This window comes from Montipora foliosa, unplaced genomic scaffold (assembly GCF_036669935.1).
Source record: "Montipora foliosa isolate CH-2021 unplaced genomic scaffold, ASM3666993v2 scaffold_140, whole genome shotgun sequence".
NCBI classification, from domain to species: Eukaryota; Metazoa; Cnidaria; class Anthozoa; order Scleractinia; family Acroporidae; genus Montipora; species Montipora foliosa.
In genome coordinates this window covers 50,001-56,618 of record NW_027179440.1, presented here as the reverse complement: position 1 = coordinate 56,618, position 6,618 = coordinate 50,001, and the positions used below count along the sequence as shown (strand labels likewise).

Sequence of the window (6,618 nt, the reverse complement as noted above, 5' to 3'; positions counted from 1 at the left end):
AAACTGCGACGTTTAAAACGGGCCTTAGTCGGAATCACCAAAAAAATGAATTATGAGACAAGATTTGCGACATTGATAAATGGCTTGAGTAAGCAAACAAGGGAAAAATTATTAAACTAAAGTTTTACATGTAATCCAGTATCGATCCAGTAAAGTCGTAAACGAACACTTGCGGTATGCTGTGCGGAACTTACACTGACTGAAGTGACGCAATTATCAAGTAGCTTAGCAATTTCAATGCCACTACAAACAATAGTGAGAAGCTGTTTCTTTTCCGGGCACTCCACATTCGCTTATTCGCTCAAGATTTTTCTTTAGTAATACGTGATTCGTTGCTCGCGCTCGCCATTTTTCTCAGGCGAATGGACGAGAGCAAAAAGGAAGTCTGGGCCATAATAAGAAAAGTGCATGCGCAAGAGCCGTTCACGGCTTGAGCAAGGCACGGACAACGCTAAGGTAAGCCGCGGCTAAGCCGCGGCCAAGATAAGCACAGCCCCAAACCCCTAGGCCAGGATAAGCCGCGGCTTGAGCTAGATGCGGATGGAGTAAGCCGTGAACTTCGATTTTGTACCATTTAAGGACGTTCGCGCCCATTGCGTACTGCGCATTTTTCGCGCATGTCACGCACACGTCATGCAAACCGCAGACCACGAAGGTAAACACGATGCTAAAGGCGCAAACATCTTCCACAAGAATGGAACGTGAAAGCGCGTGGCATCATGGGATAGCTGTGGACCCAGGGCTTCTCGGAAATGTCACGCAATGACGTGTTAGTGCGAATATACCATCGCTTAGAGAACTTCGCAGCGATTTTCCTCTCTTTAATGCTCGGTAACCCCTATTTTTCTTTCCGTAGATCACTTCCTTTTCTGATTTTTTCCATTTTAACAAAAAAAAAAAAACAAAAAAAAAAACTGTGCGTGAGAAGTTACAAATATTTTTCCTTTTATGTTTTCGTGCGACCGAAATTTTCTTTCTTAGACTAATGTATCGTTTTTCAAGGTCTATTTCACCTCAGAAAAAGACATCAGCTGCAAAGGTTAATTTAGTTATATTAGTTATGTTGAATTGAGTACGTTTACCTGATCTAAATTTCACTAATGTAGCTTTTTGATTGTTGACAGTTGTAAGCTAAGATCGTCTTAAAATAACGCAATCTTCTAAAAGCGCACCTCATGATCTCGAAAACGAGCACGGTGACCCCCTTTCTTTTGCCTTTTTGGCAAAAGTAGATCATTACCTTTCTGCGTGGCAAGTTTAAAAAAAATCTGTACGTGGGAACATTTTAAGCGCGAACGTCCTTAAACGGGGTGTTAAAACTTCAATTTTGTACAGTTCGCGTCTTATGTAAGCCGGGGCCAGCGTAAGCCGCGGCTTATTTTCTCTCGTATCAACGACCCTATTGAGACCGGCTGTTTTTTGAGCTTCCCGTCAAGTCGGACTGAATGACGTCACTGACCAGCCAGCGGGTTACTAAGTTCCGTTCAAAATGGCGGCGCTCTATTTGGTGTTTTTGGCTTCTTTCGAGAATTTAACTAGGCCAGGATTGAGATTGTGGACTCGTACAACAGTTAATAAGTAGTCTCTGTGTGAACTTCAAATTGGTGGGTACAAAAATTATTCACATTCTAGAGCGGCCTTGTCCTTTAAGACCGCCCCAAAGGCGCCCCCAATACACTCAAGGTCATATGACGTGACGTGGGTCATTTTGTTGAGTCCGCCATTTTGGATAAGTCGCGAAAACGTTTGTTGCGTGACAAAGAGGGGGAGGAGCTATTCCTTTATAGTCAGGGTCCTTGTTTAATCTCTATTCTTATACAAACATGTTCCGTTGATTCGGTTAAGAACTATGGCCTCAATGAGGTAAAAAAATAGGCTGTTTACTTGTTTAAGTAGCAAACAGAGGTCTACATTCGAAAAGACTATTTTTTCCATGAAAATACTATGTAACATCCTGTACATTTGATTTCCAGTAATTTGATTTCACCTTTTGCTATCTATCAATATGTATATTTATTCAAAATAAATACCCAATATAAGCATTCTTTTTTTCAGAAAAAAAAAAATGTATGTCGTTTCCTGGTGTACGGCTCTGAAGCTTAGGATCTAGTAGCCCTATTTACCTTCCCGCGGCTTGTAAATGGTTTGCCCCGGCCATTTGGGATTCTTAAAAAATTGCTCTCTTAAAAGTTCAATTATCATCATCATCATCATCATTATTGTTATTATTGAAAATAAGGAGGAAGTAGGTTACTGTTACTAGTTCCAGTCACCACGACGAATAGACTGAACACAGGCTAACAATGACTCTGCTATAGTGTTTCATCAGAAATTAAAACAGCAGACTCTCCATACTGTTTAATGCACTTCTCTACTGTGTCAATGGCAATTTTCAGTCTTCGGTCGATCGCTTTGAATTGAAGGTCTGAAAGCACAGGAGCTAATGGATCGTCTTTTGCGCTTTACGCAAGATCTCGCTAAGGGACATCTTTGGTTCTTTACAGATCGAAAGCGATTCCATGTGGACTGTCGGATTCTGTAAACATATGAACAAAATATTTGTTTGGAGTTTTACATCTCCAATTGGCGTTTAGGGCCTACGTAGTCTAAGGTATTTTCGTTTGAAAAGGCATACTATTTTTATAGCTGTTGCCATGAAACCCGAAATGTTTTCTTTAAGTTCCTTCGAAGTAGCGCATAATATACTATCATACACAAAAAATCTCGTAGTCGCTCGCGGGTTGTAAAATGTATCAATACAGTGTTACGTCTCTGGAACATCAGGAGATGCCAAAAATTTCATTTAGCTGTTCAATTCCAGAAACGTAGTCCTTTAAGACTACGCAGGGTTGATAGGGGAGGGGGGGGGGGGGGGGGGTCGGGGGAGATTACTTATACAGAGTTAACTTTATTCGGGACTTTACAAAACCGCGTTTCAAGTCATTTTACTTTTAGGAGACAAAGGCAAAGGAGAACAGCATTCACCAGGAAAGCAGGGATGGCGCAGTGGTGACAGTACTAGCCTCACACCAATGTGGCCCGGTTCGATTCCCAGACTTGGCGTCACATGCAAGTTGAGTTAGTTGGTTCCCTCTTTTGCTCTTGGAGCTTTATCTCGGGGTAATCTGGTTTTCCTTTAATCCGATTTCTGTACATTGTCCCCTCAATATTAGTTACGAAAAGTTCAAAGTTCAAGCACGATAACCCAGGAGGGTCATAGTCCAGTTTTAATTTTCACAGTCCAGAACTCAGCTGGTATTTTTACAGGTCACAGGCCACAGGTCACAGATCATTGTTTTACTAATACAGAAAGTATCCTACACATGCATAAAAAGTAACCTCAGGCCTAATTAGGCCTAAACAAAAGTTTTCAGGCCTAAGGTTAGCTTTTTTGAATGTTCAGGATACATTTTGTATTGGTAAAACAATGACCTGTGACCTGTAAAAAATACCAGTCCTCCAGAACTATGAAAAATTAAAACTTGACTGTGAAAATTAAAACTTGACTGTGAATAAATTAAAACTAGACTGTGAAAATTAAAACTTGACTGTGAAAATTAAAACTGGACTGTGAATAAATTAAAACTAGACTGTGAAAAATTAAAACTGGACTGTGAAAAATTAAAACTCGACTGTGACCCTTCTGGGCCATCGTATTCAAGAATTTATCCGTCTACTACTGGAAAGGCTTAGTAAAAAGCAATGTTTCAGTTGGCCCGGTTAGCCGGCTTGTAGCGAGTACGACTGCATAAAAGCAATGAAGCTACAATAGATCTCCACAGATGTACAGGCAAGCGCAGTTGAAGTAACTCGAAAACATGGTTGCACCAACAGATCTCAAGGAACATAACTGCCAAAGAACCGTGGAGCTAAAGGCCACTTATTGTTGGCAAAATGTTCTCAGTCACATACCTGCAGCATTGATATATTGGGGCAAGAATAGACATTTCGTCGTGATGTGGATTACCAAACTACCAAGAAAAGTGAAACAGAAAAAACAACGTAAATGACCGAAACCCAAGAGTTTAGATGACAACGTGAAAACACAAAAGCAAATCGGAACTTAAGTTTGCGCATGACCCGAGGCTCCGTCTGGGAAACTCTATGTAGGAGAACACGTGCCGTAGGTTAACCAAGTAGAAAGAAAAGACATCTTGTTTCAGGGTTCCCCAGAGCTCAAGATTCTCTCTCCCTCAGTCACGCGCGCGCAAAAGAGAAGAACTCTGGGGTCGAGATTGATTTTCTATTTACTTAAAAGCCATTCCTACCAAACCAGAGATGAAAAACTGCTCACGATAGAACAATCACAAGCACTTACGATAAGCCAAATGAAACTAATTCTATATTGATCTTGTTGTTATCGCGGGCGTAACATTAAATCAGTATTAACTTACCAAACACAACTGAAAAAAAACCCTGAACGTTCACAAATCTGACTCCCTTCTACTGCTGGGTAACATTAGAACAAACAGAAGCGAGTTACCCCTCTGCTTTTCTTATAGGTCTGTACAAATACAGGCTCACCTGCAGCTTCAATCCAATTCATAGGCTAGGTTACTGAGCAAACTAGTATAAAGTGAGCAACTGTAATCTCGGACCGAAGGATAATCGAGGGCGGTGTTTACCTCTTGGCATTGTCAAGATGTAACAGCATCCCTTCATCTCCTTCATCTTTGAAGGTCTCATAGTGATGTCTGTCTGCGTTCCCTGGTGAAAAGGAATGTTACTTTTTAATTCATATTTTTCCATTATCAATAGGCCTTTTGCAACAAATCCCCATAGGGGATTTTCAGGGCCAGTGAAACACAGTTAACGAAACGACAGAACAGAACAACAACAACAACAACAACAACAACAACTTTTAAGAATCTCAACTGGCTGGAGGCAAACCAGTTGGCTATTTACAAGTGCAGCTAGAAAGTTGAACCAGGGACTACCAGGATCAAATTCAACGAGTGGTCAGAGCAGTTCTTTAACCCGGGACCACCAGATCTCAAGCAAGTGGCCTAACCACTAGGCCAAACTGTCTCCATAACCCAGGAGTGCGATTTCTCCCATTTGGCCTTGGCCCATCAGTTTACTGTATTCTCTAAATTTAGAATACGGTGGGTCCCGCCAAATTATAGCCAATCAGATTGGGCCTGATCACCAAAAGCACTCTCATTGGTCTGCAACAAAGTAGCCACAAGGATTGCTCGTGCTCAACACAAAATCATGGACGGTGCAAAGAACGCAATACCACCACGATTTTTCCCGCAGTAGCCGTCCTAAACGCGGACGGCAACCGGAAGTGAGCTGTTTTCCCTTTTGATTTGTCTTCTCAGAACCACATTTACATTGCCACGTATCTTTTTTCATCAGAGATGATTAGTACAAAATTTGGGAAACACCACTGTCCTGGCACGCGAAATATTCTCTTCCGGTTGCCGTCCGCGTCTCAAAAACGCGCATGCTTCAGCTCCCTAATAAGGAGTTTTAGCAGGGACAACGGCAACGTCAACTATAAAAACTCCAAAACATAACTTAGCACAATGGTAAGTATGTAAATTTGTCTCTTAAGTATAGCATATGACCCTTTCAATTTGCTTGATTTATTATAATCTATGATCTTGAATTATTCTTCATTTTTCCAAGAATTACCATTTCATGCTTAAAACTCCGGTGAGCGGCTTATCAAAGAAACAGGGGCGTGGGTAAATTCGTCATCTGTGTCCGCGCCTTTAGAGTCTAGAGACCTATTCGAAGACGTTATTGTAAGCCCGGATACTAAAAATTCACGGGAATATCCATTTGAGAATGGCATCGAATCAAAATATTATAAGATTAAGCAGATGGGCCATATATTCCAAAATAATACGAAACATGGATTTTTCTCTTTTTCATTGCAATCTACGCAGTCTGACATTAAAAAAAAAATTTCGCTTCTGAATAATATTCTGTTGACAACGGAAGACGTTCCTGATATTATAGGTGTTTCAGAAACCAAACTTAATGAAAACATTTGCACAAATGTCGACATACCAGGTTACATATTTTGGAACTCTAATTCTACAACGTCTGCAGGAGGTGTCGGCCTTTACGTGACAAGTGATATAGAATTTATTAGGAGGTATGACTTTGAACTAACTGCGGAGGGTTTGGAATCTTGTTGGATTGAGATTATTGGGAAAAAAACAAAAGAATATTATTGTAGGTTGCATTTACGGACACCCTTTCAACAACTTGGAACATTTTCGAGAAATTTTAAAAGACTTGCTAGTAAAATATGGAGGTGTATTTAATTGGATATATGAATATTAATTTCCTTAACTACAATAGCGATGACAAAATAGCTGATTATCTTGATACCTTGTTCGATTTAGGTGTTATGCCACTGATAACTAAAGCGACTCGTATTACTGTTCACACTAAAACTCTGATTCACCATATTTATACTAATATGCCACATAAGTCATTTCTCTCTACATCTTGAAGATGTTCGCTGAAACGATCAGCTCTTTTTCTCTCTGTTGAGCCTGACTTTTACTAGCGACGCTAGCACAAGCGCAAGAATAAGAGCTTATTTCACCGTGAAAACGGGGTTGACAAGGATAAGAAATTTTCCTTTTCCGTGTGCTT

The 6,618-nt window shown here is 40.5% G+C and overlaps 1 protein-coding gene across 1 annotated transcript in view; it reads right to left on the bottom strand.

Annotated features, from left to right (window-relative positions):
* Positions 1 to 4,621: 4,621 nt before the first annotated feature.
* LOC137986160 (probable serine/threonine-protein kinase irlA) overlaps positions 4,622 to 6,618 on the bottom strand; it is a 15,008-nt gene continuing 13,011 nt past the window's right edge. Inside the window, exon 5 of the transcript XR_011119611.1 lies at positions 4,622 to 4,707. The gene's annotated coding sequence lies outside the window, so the exon portion shown is untranslated. The remainder of the gene's footprint in view (positions 4,708 to 6,618) is intronic.